Below are 13,251 nucleotides of genomic sequence, written 5' to 3'. Positions count from 1 at the left end.
CGTACAATAGGTCATGAATCTAAATCTGCTAAATCACGCGGGTTGAAATAACGAAACTTTGGGCAAACTTGTAACTAAAGCTCATGAAAATCTTGGGTTTTACGTGCCTGAGCAACGATACGTGTATAAGTGGGGGACTTCGGATTAATATTGACCAGCTGGAGCTCACTATTCTGTACCCAATGCACAAGGGCGTTTATTGCATTTCTATGTCGTCCCCACTGTAATGCGGCCACCGCTGGCCCCAGCGGCCGGGATATGGTACTGCGCCCTCTAGGCGGACTCGTAGCCAGGTACAAGGGTGTTTGGATGTCTGCTGTTCTGTACAGCGGCTTCATTGAGCGCCATTAACATGCTAACGCCGAGGGTGCACGCTGCCCTAGAAATGCATGTTAAAGTGCCGTGCCGGCGTGAAAGCTCTCCTACTTAATACAGGGCCTCCTAAATTTTTAAGGAATACCAGAATTTTTCAAACTCCTTTGGAGTAAGTACATAGATAGATACATACATACATACATACATATATACATACGTATATATATATATATATATATATATATATATATATATATATATATATATATATATATATATATATATATATACATATATATATATGAGAAATTTTCTTTCCATTTATCGATTCGGAATTTCAGTAAGGCGCCTGGTTTAGCGGTTTTTCGCAATAACACGTCACGGTCACAGTATGAGAAAGTGCGGCATCAACCCCGAGTTAATAATAATGCGAGACAAAGGGATAGTGTAAGTGCCTTTGCAAACTGCAAGAAAAGCCGTGGCCACCTCTACCGCGCAGAATGAGTCTGCGAACTGAGTGCTACTAGTATAACTCTTTTTGACTACATCCTTAGTAAAAGTCACGCTATTTATGGAATCACGTTATCGTAGTTATGCAATCCAAATATCCATTTCTAATAATGGTTACCTTCATTTTCGCTGTATCGCGCGCCAGCGTGAGCCTTTGAGGTCATTCCTCTGTTTGGTTCAGTGATCAACCAGGCCTAAATTATGAAAGTACCTGCTTCGCAAGCTTGTCTGAAGTGACCTAACACCACGAAACAAATTTGTGATAACCAACAGTTATGTGGAACACGGAGCTCTTCTGGTATCTATTTAAGCACTCCGATTCATCAAGAGTCCTCAGGGTGCAATGTGTCATCAGACCGCTCAAAAGTGTCGGCATGGAATCGTTGTCCCTACCCTTTTGGTATACTGACAAACACGTCAAATACGCGGGACGTCCCGAAAGTAAGTTTCGCCGTTTATTTTATTATTCAAACTTTGCTGTCAAAACATACACCATCGCACCATGCACTATACACCTTGCACTATTTTTCCACATAGTCGGTACATTGAGAGATTTGCCGTAGCCTGCAATCAGTTCGAAGAAACTACTCTTGTAAAACTCGGTGCTCTGCAACGAAACAAACCGTCGCAGACACTGCTCCACCTCCGCATCCTTTTGGAAGTGACGACCCGAGCAAGGTAAATATACTTGATAGCTAAGCTTCCATAGAAGCCACTACGTTCAAAACATGGCGGTTCATCGGCGGTTGATGAGGCTTAGCGCCATCTGTATGAGCAGGGAACACTTCCGGCGGAAGGAAAAACAACTTAACGTCATATCCGTTAAAAACAAAAGCGTCGTCATCTTATTCTCAAAGGTGCGAAATTTGATTTGGTGGTCTGTCATTGGAGCTGTCTATTTAAATGCTCCACCATTCGTCTTGGTGGCCGTTTCGAGCTTTTCAGCGCGGGAAGCATTGCAAAAAAAGGACAATCGTGCGGGCGTTGAAATCGCACCCCTGAACAGAACATGCTGTCTCTGGAGGCCGACGAAAGCTTTAGGTGTAGAGCGCTGGTTCTACCTTCGGACGCCAAGCCCGTTGGCCTGCGCAGTAACACTAAAACAGCTCAAGTAAGTAATTATCTAGCGGTCGTAACTCACTACTTTTGATTGAACAGGTTAAGAAACGATGAAGCTACCCGCGTCACGAAATTCAGACAAACGTCGACGAGCAAAACCGCACAACCTGTACTGCAACAGATGAACTTTACGAGCGCGCTTTTCTTAACACCAAAAGAGCTACATTGCTTTGCTAGCGATAGCGGCGTCAACGCCCTTATACGATGGGCGCTGAAAAAAATTCACTTATTGATAATGATAAAATAAAATAGAGTTGTCTTTACTCGTCAGGCATATGTCAAATTGCTAAGGAATTTTATTTTCGTTGAATGAATGTGTCTCTCATTAATTAAAAGACGCTGTTCCTTTCCAAATGTTTGTTCACTCGAAACATAGTTGCGTTTAAATCACTGCCCCATAACCACCCTTTCTGATGTCGGTGGCAATTTATTCTGAGGCGCTGTTCGCCCGACGCTTAGCGACCTGTTTGGATCGACCTTGTCCCGATAGTGCGGCTTTCAACGCAGTGCCCATTCATACCGGATAACAGCACGCACTTGCATTGGCGACGAAGTTGTCAGTACACGTCTCACTGCCATCGTAATTTCTACTCGAATGACCTAAGGCACGCCGGTCTGCCGTTAATCTATTGTTCGGTACCCTGCGCATGTACCATTCCTCCGCTGACGCTCCTTCCGTCGTTGAACCAGCAATGGGTGTGGATTCTTATATGAGGATTGTTTGCTTCACCTGCTGTAGGATCTTCTCTTCCCAAATAAAGATATCGAAATTTGCTGTCCGAACGTCCCTCATACTATCGCTGTACTTTATGTAGTAAAACACGACAAAAGGATGAACCATACGATCCAGCCTTAATAGTAGCCTGTGATATGGAAGCTTTGCCATTTATGCCCGAATAAGTGAGGCAACCAAGCAACGCGTGCTGCACTACAGCACTCTAGGTGACCCGACAAGATTGAATTAGGCATCTGAACGGTCAGATTGATGCGCTTGATGACACCAATACGTAATAATTCAGCCCTTGATGAATGATGCAAGGGTTGAGGGTGTTGTGGTCATCACCATTTCAGTGATCAGTGTTTGTGGCATCCACCCAAGCGGGAAGGTTGCTTCACACAATAAGTTTTCAAGAAATAAAAAGACTAGCATAGAGTCCTCACGGCGAATCGTTTCGCTTTTTTCGATACCAATGCATGAATTGCAAAGCAAGAAACTAAAGTTCCAAAAAATATGAAGACTTGATTCTTGCGTTTCTGCTTCTTTTGAACATAGCATAGTGCTGGCGTTTGGCTTCGATCAGCAAGGAATCTACTTGAGTGGAACCAAGATTAGAGAAAACAGCTCAGAGATTTTCACCAAGAAAACGACTTGAATAGGCTCACGACGAAGAGAGTGATGGACGCACAGGTCATCTTTATTCAGCTGCATATCGTGTGACAAGGTGTCTACAGATAGTCTGAGCACGTAAGGGAAGCACTCGTCAAAAAATAAAAAGGTTATTTGTAGGCATTCTTTCCTGACAGTCGATCAGAGGAAGTTGTTGCTGACGCTAAGGAGTTTCTGGAACCGGCTCCTTCTGGAGTGTTGGCAGACGTACGATATTCGGTTAGCATCACGTTCAATGTAGAGGCGCAGTTTGAATATTTTGTACAAAATATTGTCACAATTCATGTGCAGCAAAACAGGCTTCTCCGCCCGTATTTTTCTTTGTTCTCGTGGCTTGATTTTGCCTGAAAAAAATAACAGAAACTCAGTGCACATCCTTGAAACAGTGAACTTTGCGCGAGTATAATCAACACAATAAATGACACGGAATGTCGAAGAAAAATTTACACCATGCACAAGCACGTCCCAATATCTATTCACTATCATAAGGCCCCAGCACTTCATTAGCACGAATAGATGCCGCGCTAGTAATTTATTCAGTTTAATGTTCCCCTTTGGTTAGTTCTAAGGTAAATGAGGAAGAGATATTAAACAATTAAGTCGCGTCTAGTTATCCCGCCACTGTGTTCAAGCAGCTTCAGTGACATGAATAGGTTTGCGGCAATATTGTAACAGCCACAATAGCTTTGTATGATCTGTATTTTACATTTTTGTCCCAGTTGGAACATACTTATGTGAAAAGTTTATACAGCCTAAGTATCAGGCTTCAGGCTTGAATGAATGGTACAGAACACTAACAGCAAATATTTGAAAAAAGTGCAGTACTGAAAATCGGGAACTATATAGAGCACAGTCATTGTACCTATGCAAGTAAAAAGAAAAACGAAAGGCAGACCAAAATGACAAACAAATTCCCAAACATACATTTTAGCAAAGCTAAAGACGTCTTTCACCAGCTACGGTGCGAATAGATGATGATATGGAACAAAATACCAATAGGAAAAACATAAGGATATACAGGTGACAGATCTACCTTATGTTATTGCGAGCAAATAGCGATTGTTTATGCACATCAGGCAGTATGCCTACAGAATGCAACCCAACAGTCGAAGCGAGTCACGTGGGGCAGACTATGCTCCACGTGTTCATTGTACCAACGCTCAGTTTGTGTACCAGAGCAGGATAAGGTCAAACCATTATTTGTTCTTTATTTGTTTAGCCATAATCAGCCCTATGTCATTGGCAAAACATGTAGTGCCACTTCCAGATATATATTTTATCGCGCAATGCCTCGAAGCATCAAACAAGACAGTCGATGGCACGAGAAAACTTGTTCTTTCGTGCAACAGGACTAGATACCTGGACCTGGCAGACCGCGGCGCCTTTAGAATGCAACTGAAAATGGCTGCCCGCGCAGCCCTCCGCCTCTGTGTATTAGTGGCAGCAGGTAAAGAATTTCGCCGAAACACGTGTAATATGATCAATGCTCCATTTTAATTGCTTTTTTTTCTGTACCTGAGCAGCCTCTACGGCAGCGAGGCGCTGAAGAGGATGAAGAAGAAGACATCCGAGAAGCAGCTGCGAAGTGGATTACTTTCTTCTCGTTGGAAGTTGCCGAGCTGATTGAGCATCCTGAGTACGTGTTGGAGGAGGTGAATGAATCCTGAGCTCTCAGGCGCCAAAACCACCCTTTGATTATGAGGCACGCCGCAGTAGGGGACTCCGGAAAAAATTTGACCACCAGGGTTTTTTTAACGCAGCCCCAATGCACGGGAGAGGGACGTTCTTGCATTTCGCACTTATCGAAGTGCGGCTACCGCGCCCGGGATTTGATGCCACGACCTCGTGCTCAGCAGTGCAACACCATAGCCTCTAAGCCATCGTGGCTGGTCGGATAGCGGAGCTAGTCGGCAATGCAAGAAAACACAAAATTTTGCCGCTCATTTCAAATGTAGTATTGATTTACTGGTACTAAAATGTGCTATCTGCCAAATACGTTCTCTGAAGATGTGGCCGTGCAGCAGGAACTTTTTAAGCACGGATGTCGGCTTCGTTGCATTCAGCACGTAAATTCCAGCCTTACCACCCTTCTCGGACGTCTAGACGAACTGCTGCACTAATATTTTTAACCCACGACACGGCGCTTTCAAAAACCGGTTGATAAACCGACTACTTAGCATTTGCTTAGATAACAAGTATTCCTCTTTAGTTTAACTCTAGTGCGCGCCAAAATTATTTGACGGACTCGCCATCTGTATATTTCTGAAGACTTACCCATTGGATATCGCAATGCTTGTCGATATGCGTGGAAGGGGCCACAGTGAAACGCTTTATTATCGACTGGATCACATATCTTGAGCTCTGTTTTCAGCGGCATGCCGCACAGAGTTCATGGCATTACCTTTCTCATGCCATACGAACTTTAACAACGTTGGCACGGCTTTCATAGCTATTAGAAAACCGTATTCAGTACAACTACAGAGACGCACTCGTCTGGCCGTGTTATGTATTCACATCATTTCTCATTGGCACTTGCCTTCTGTAAATTATTTCGAATAACTCAACAAACCCATAAATGCTGTCATTTTTTTCTTACGGTGGCCAAGCACATCGAAGAAAGGAGTGAGTAAATAAGCGTTAGCCAGTGTTAATAGTTTCGCTGTGGTGATAACGCTCCATCTGATTGCGCAACCAACCAGTGATTTGTTTATATAATGAGCACAAACGGCTGCAATTTTTCATTGTCTGTCTTTCCACAGACAGCAGCAAGCTTAGAAATAATTTTCAAAAGGCATGCATGCCGCAGGCTGCGGCTACCCGGTATTGTCACACGTTTGACTGATGTAGTGCATAATTCAGCAAAAGAAGCAAATTCGTAGGATGCCACATATGACACCTGGTATCATCCAGTCTATACTTTAGCAGTGTTCAGTCGAGCGTGAATTGAGTGTTAAAGCGATATCATGAACTACCTCAGAAACTGCGTCGGGAAGTATTTTTGTCGTGAGAGAAACGACGCTGAACGAGACTTTTGGCCATGCTATCTCTTTGCTATACTTTGGAACAAAGGTGCACTACATCCGTTCAAATGCATTTCCTTTCCCTCCCCATGCGTGTTTTTTTCTTTTGCCAATGTATTTCCGTTTTTATGTTATTAAGTTCCATAACGCATATTCTTTAACGCTTTCAGCAGTGGTTGTTACCCTATTATTCACGCATGCGTAAACACCTTCGGTGTCGTAGTGTCTCTCTGTAGGCCATCCGGCAGCCAGCACAAATGATTAGGCTAAATAGCATATTCTACCCACCTCGTATCACCCGGATGAAATACCTGTGTTGCGTTTCGATAACACCTACCTCCAGGTGAGCTTTAAGAGAAATATTATTGCGCTGTTACAGAAGATGCGCGGGAAAAAAGGTTCCTACTGAACGTCTGCGAGTGATGTTTGCAACAAAAACTGAAAAAAAATGCTAAATGGCCGACCGAGGGCCTTCACTCCGTTCAAGAGACCGTCGGTCACTGCATTTGTTGGAGTCGTCTACGCTAGCACTTTAACCTTCTTATCGGGTGTGGTTTTAGTGGGCTGACCTTTCTTAGGGTTTTGATATCGCGATATACGGAATCTCAGTGGATAAATTCATTTTGACGTCATGTATGGTTGTCCAGTATAACATGTCAGCATGTCGCCAACTGCCGCGCGAAAAACAAAGTGTTGCGCATGTTGCTTCCAATTAGCGCTAACGCTGCAAGAAACTCGTTTTGCTACAGTCATTACGGTGCGTGTGTTGAAGTCTCCATCTCTGCACTATCAACTGTATTACAGAGAGTCATAACGCGAGAAGGTTCCTCTGCCAAGTCAGATTTTATTGAATGTAAAAAGCGCAAAAGAAAAACGCAGAACTTCTTCCGGGATGCCCATTTTAAGTTTCCTAAATACGTCGGCAAATTTCATCTGTAGCAGCGTTACCCGAGACCAAATCTTAGCCTTCTTACCGCACGCATAGTATCTCTTCAAGTTCAATGTTTTTCCTCGGGAAAAAAAAATCGGGCCATACAACACTAAAGTACAACTTTCGGTACGTTATGCAACGGCAACGCGGAATTGCCACCGGCCTAAGCAGGGAGCTAATGGCACACAGGCAAACCTACATTGCCATCACTTTCGTCTTGATTTAGAATAAGAGTGAATGACCCTGATCCAAACCAGGAGTTTCAGCAGCAACGTCTGCCTCAGCTGAACTGGCGATTACAGTCCGCCGGAAACACTCTGAACTACTTCATTTGTTGCCTCTCACAGACTCCAGGGATATTTCCACAAATAACTGCGCGACTACTTGACAAAAAGTCAACTAGGACAATTTGATACGAGTCATTCCTTTCCGCACTCCAGACAGCTTGCGGTTGGTATGTAAGTAGGTTCTAGTCTCGTCTCGTTTAATTGAAGCAACAATATTTATTGACCGATGGCGGAATCGAACCTGCGCCGTAGAGCACAGCGGCCGGGTGCTCTAACCATGAAGCCACGATAACTTTTTTCAATTTTTTACAACAATTAGACCGCGATTGCACGCATTCTTGTGTACGATTATTCGAAAGCCAGCAAGCTCTTTCAAATGTGTGCGTCCCGTTCCGTTTTATGGACTTCGTTTCTCGGGACAGCTCGCCCTTTGGGGTGCTGTGTTAGGTTCAGCTTATCTCAGCGATCAGCCAACGTTGCCTAGTACTTTCCGTGCAACAGCTGACACTACTTATAAGGTGCGCGATATTCTGCAGACTTGCCGATCGGCCCCAGTTAATCACGTTTTAGGATTTTGTTTGTCAGAGTAAAAATGCCATTGTCTTATCATAGACCGTATGACATCAGCGTGGCTACGTACGGTCATAGAACACTTCATCGCGGATCGCATCACTGTCCGCGTTTCCTTCGCTAAAGCCAGTTGAGAACACGCATAGACCCCAACAATCGGCATGTATAAATTCGCGTCGAGCTGAAGCAGTAGCAATAGTACCCTAAAAAATGCCCGATGGCTAGTTGCCTGCAAAATGCTACGCATAACATTGATTTTCACAGGGCATAAAATCTGCCCCATTTATTTTTTATAAAAATTGTAGTTGCGTTTAATAACACCCGAATAAGAGTCACAACCAACTATGATTAACATTATTTCAATAGATTGACGCTGACAAATCCCAGAACGGCAGTATTCGCTGAAACCAGAACAAGCGCGCTATCGTCTCGATATTGAAATCACTTGTTGAGGCTACTCGATAATTATTCACTGTCACTGTCACGCTCACGGCGTGTAATGATGGGCAATCATCGTTACAGACTAACATAAAGAACAGTGATGCAGGTGAATGTAGCAAAACACGGCAATATTGTGTCACGCTATTTTCATAACATGGGCTTTTCCCCCCCCTATGACAGGTGCTACGTCTGTCGCCAAGGCTGCGCTGTTCGTTTTGTTTGTTGGACACCACCTAATGGAAGAACTACAAAGGCAGCCCCGCGTAATGTTTATATGGTTGTCTTGTTCTCTGCGCTGAAAAATAAAATTTCTCGCCAGATTCGTTCTGTGACTCCCGTAAATGTATTCGCGCAGGCGTTCTTTCTACTGCAAGAACAAAGAAAGAGAGGCTGGTTCACTGGGCCAACAACTGGCCCGAAATGTAAAGCTATGGCAAATGTTGCAACGCACTTTTGTGTTTACAGTTGTTTCACGCAAATTTGCGAAGCCGGTTGGTGAACACCGCGGGGCTGCTATACATTGCTCTGCTTTCGCACACACCATGAATCGCACATTATAGCACTTAAAACGAACATTCAGGAGGCAAACATTCCGCAGTCGGCATGGTGCAGGCTTAGGTATATTATGGAAGATATGTAGGAGAAATATTTATACATGGAAACAGTTTCACGATATGCACTCAGTCTAGTGATATAAAAGGCATGTCGGCTGTGTTCGCATATCGCCTTCAACAAAAGGAACGAATAACTAACTGGCGTACATTGTAGTATTGAGTATTTCAAAGCCAATGTATAATATGCTATTTCAATTGCCCCACAAAATAGATACGTGTCGACTGGTTTTATGCTGATGGATTTATCGAAACAGCTTAAACGTACGAAGCAAACCACGCACCGGAGAAACATTCTATGAAGCCTATATGCGCATCGTGGCGTTCTTTGGTGCCCCTAATTGATGAGAATGAAAACAAATCTTACCAGAGTGTAGTCTAATATAGTCACCACTACACTAGAGACGTCGCCCAGGTGTCGTCGGGATCATGTAGTTCGCTTGTGACGTTGCACGGCGCAAGTTGAAGTCACGGACAGCGCAAGCCCAAGCGGTGCTGAGCTCTTGGTGACAGCCAGTGATAAGTTGGTAGAGCTCGCCTTGCAATAGGACTTTAAGTACAGACCGCAGTTTTGGAATATCTTGAACTCCAGCGACACGTACGGCCACGTAAGGTATGTCGACCCAGGCACACAAGCATATGACACAGTGTTCTTCCACCCCGCTTTCGGGCTCTCTGGTCATTAAGCAGACGTAGCGCCCAGCATGGTAAGACAAAGATTGAAATGCGTTGCTCATGCCGGGCCAACAGAACGCGTTCGCTATCTTCTTGTGCAGCGTGAAATCCCTGGCATCCGCTGTGGGCCCGCTGAAGCGATAGAGCACCCAAGAATGCAGCCTGTCGCGCGGAATGAGCCAGCAGTAAATCCATGCCACGTCGTTAAGCCGTTTTCCCAGCGTGTTGATGTCCTGCAAACTTCCACGGATCGCTGCAACGGCATCACGTTGCGCGACACCAGCGAGCCGCAAGTCCGGAAGGATTTTGGTGAATTCTAGCATTCGTAGTTCCTCTACTGGTAACTGAGATAAGTTCAGACATAGCACGTCCACGTCAATGTCCGTCATAACTGGCAGAGTAACCACTGCCGGGCAGCCTTCCGTAAATTTGGTAGTCAGCCTGTAGATCCGGCCGCAGTAACAGGGTGTTCAACAAACTCCTGCGCTCCAAGAAAACGCCTACTTGCCGTAGATGCAGTTGTAGCCGAAGTGCGTAGCCACAGCAATCACCCCTTGCCCAGCACCGGAGAATGACGGTGAGAGTACCTATGCAAGGATTTTACTGATGAGCCGTGCTTTTCTTCACAATTCTCTTGAGTGCCCAGAAGCGTAACAATAAAGTCGCCAGGCTTTCCTAACATAAATTGAAGTTTAAAAGAAGGCCGTCACGTGCTTCAGTTCTATCAATTCTGTCACGCGCTTCCTACTGCATTCTTATCAAAGGGCGCCCCATACGAGCGCGAGGGTGATGTGGGGGCGGTTCCCTACCCCCAGAAAGACTTTCCGTGGGTTATTTTGCAAGAACGGCCAGGCTCCTGTTAGTAGAGCCACATTCGTGTCTGTACCAGAAATGGCGCCGATGTCATAAATTACGTTTCACGCCAACTACCAAGGGAACTTCTTTCGTTAAAAAATGGACTCTCCTGCTTATGCAGAGCCTCACCACATTTGTTGCACAAAATTTTATAATATCGGAAGTAAAAAGTGGCAAGAATTCGCGTTTTATAACTTTGCGAATTCGGAGCCACAGAAAACAGCGATCGCCAGCAAAACAAGCTGAGTTCATAGTCTAGCCAGTTCTGGCAATGCTATCGTCGTTTGCGGCTTCACGCTCCCTTTTTAAAGCGAAGCTAGTTATGGCTACCCTTCAGAAAAATCGTGGCGGGGAACAGAAAACGCCCTGCGGCAGAACCAACTTTCTCACGATTGCTCTGTAGCTCTCAATCTTATGTAGGTATCTTGGAAAGAAAAAATATACGAAAATTGGCCGCTAAGACGACTCTATCACTACGCGGAGTTTAATTTACTTGTTGTAATTTCTTAGTTCACAGTGAAGTTGAAAACATTACTGAATTCCCGTGTGCTGCCAATAGAAAGGCATCTACATAGGAAATGTGGTTACAGTAAACTGCTGTAACTCTTGTTTTATTTCGAGACCAAATACATGCACATGAGGTTCCGTATGAGCGAAAGCGTATGAGGGTGAGCAGGCGAACGCGGTTTAATCTCGTGTGCGCGAACGAGGAAGGCGGCCCGGATGCGTGCCCTCTCCGTGGCACAGGAGGCATGGCGAGGAGGCGAGGGAGGAGGGGCGTTCTTCTCCGGCGGCTGCGACAGTGCCTCGATGTCCTGCTCGCCCTTCGCTCCGTACTGAGTGGAGACAACTGCGGCGTTTACAAGAGCGTTGCGACGAGAATCGCGGACGTCGTAGTAGACGCTTTGGCTGATGCCGTAGGGACGCGTTGCGGGCGCTCGTGTCTCCGACGCTGACTCCGAGGGTACTAAAGTGCGCGCCAGCGCATGCCTCATCTTCAAAGCGATCTGCGATGTTTGCAGAGTGCGCCTAGTGCCGGTAGCTGCGTGTGCGCTGTGCTGTTGACGTTTACTTCGCGCTGAAGCGAATAATGCGTGAAGTTCAATTTGCTTCCAGCTGCCGCGATTCCTCACCCCTGAATTATCAGAGCGAGTTTCCGCTCTCATCGAGCGAGATGTGCTCATGTTTACCTGTGCGCGCGTGACACCGTGCTGGTTAATTTAGTTAAAACACGTTGGCAGGCTAGTCAGTCTGAATCGCTAAGAGAATTAGTAAGCGTGACTGTACAAGGACGTAGAGAGAAGCAGACACACAAAGACAGCGGTGTCTCTGTGTGTCTGCTTCTTTCTACGTCCTCCTTGAGTCACGCTTACACATTCTATCGTTGCTAATTTGGTTAGTAAGCAAATGTTTACAAGTTTATACTGCTGATAAAACAAGTATCCTTGGTTCTTACTAATCTACTAATTTTCTGTCCCAATCGGTGCTTCGCCTTTCGGGCCGAACTGCGAATTTTTTCGAAACAACATTATATGACAATTACCCGCTGAGATGGCTATCATTACGCTGGGTTTCATTTATTTGTGACAATTACCTAGCTCGTAGTGAAGTTGTAAATATCGTGGAATCCCTGTCTGGCTATCAATAGCTGGGCTTCTGCAGGAGGGAAACGGACAGCCCCATGTTTGTCCGCCATAACAAAACTCTAGTCATTCCAAATTTAGCTCAACTACTTAACTAGGAACTGTGCGCAATAGCAAATTACAAACAAACGTGTTTTCTTTTGTGCCCTCTTTTCGATTGCGCCCCGGTCAACGCATATCGTCGCTTGCCTCGAGTCTCGGTTTAACGGCCACGTGCGTCTAAACGCCGCGCCAATGCAGCTATGTTGACAACCGTGCCTTTAGAGTGGCGTCGTAAAAGCCCTTCGTCGGTAGCTCCGTGAACGTATAAAGTAGTGCATGACGTAATGCATGCCTGATAAGGCGACCATGGGTAATTTTGGTACTATTTTGCTTCACCGTTCGCTATGGGAACGCCACGCATGATCCGTACGGCTGAAGAATAGAGTCTCGACGAACAGCGACGTCGGGAACAGCGCCGGGAGGCAGACCGTCGACCTCGTGTGAAGCTCTATACCATGACATGACATGACAAGAACTTTATTTGAGTCCTGAGGGACTGAGACCTCGGGGAGCCAAACCGAAGGCTCCCGAAGATCAAGTCGGTGGCTCCGCCCACGATGGAACCGGGAGATCAAGTCCCGCGGCAATGTCGTGGGCCCTCTGGACAGCCTGGAGTTGAATGTTGAGATTGCTGCTCTTGAGAGAGTCCTGCCATTGTTCTTTCGTGATGGGTGGAGAGGCGTTAAGGGCTGGGCACAGCCAGAGCATGTGGTCAAAGGAGCATGAGTCATGACCACATTTGGGGCACGACTGTGAGTGTTCAGGATCTATCCTGTGAAGAGACCGAGGAGTGGGATATGTACGGGTTTGCAGGAGTCTTAGTGTGGTAGCCTGGGGTTTGTTCA

At 45.6% G+C, this 13,251-nt stretch overlaps 1 long non-coding RNA gene across 1 annotated transcript; it reads right to left on the bottom strand.

Moving 5' to 3' along the window:
• Positions 1-3,338: 3,338 nt before the first annotated feature.
• On the bottom strand, positions 3,339-11,005 carry LOC126519117 (uncharacterized). Its single transcript, XR_007596524.3, has 2 exons — positions 9,559-11,005; positions 3,339-3,675 (listed from the first exon to the last, which is right to left on the bottom strand). It is a non-coding gene; the product is annotated as an uncharacterized lncRNA (long non-coding RNA).
• Between the last annotated feature and the right edge of the window lie 2,246 nt (positions 11,006-13,251).

Source organism: Dermacentor andersoni, chromosome 10 (genome assembly GCF_023375885.2).
Source record: "Dermacentor andersoni chromosome 10, qqDerAnde1_hic_scaffold, whole genome shotgun sequence".
NCBI classification, from domain to species: domain Eukaryota; kingdom Metazoa; phylum Arthropoda; class Arachnida; order Ixodida; family Ixodidae; genus Dermacentor; species Dermacentor andersoni.
The sequence above is the reverse complement of the archived record's forward strand: the minus strand, read 5'-3'. Positions and strand labels throughout refer to the sequence as shown.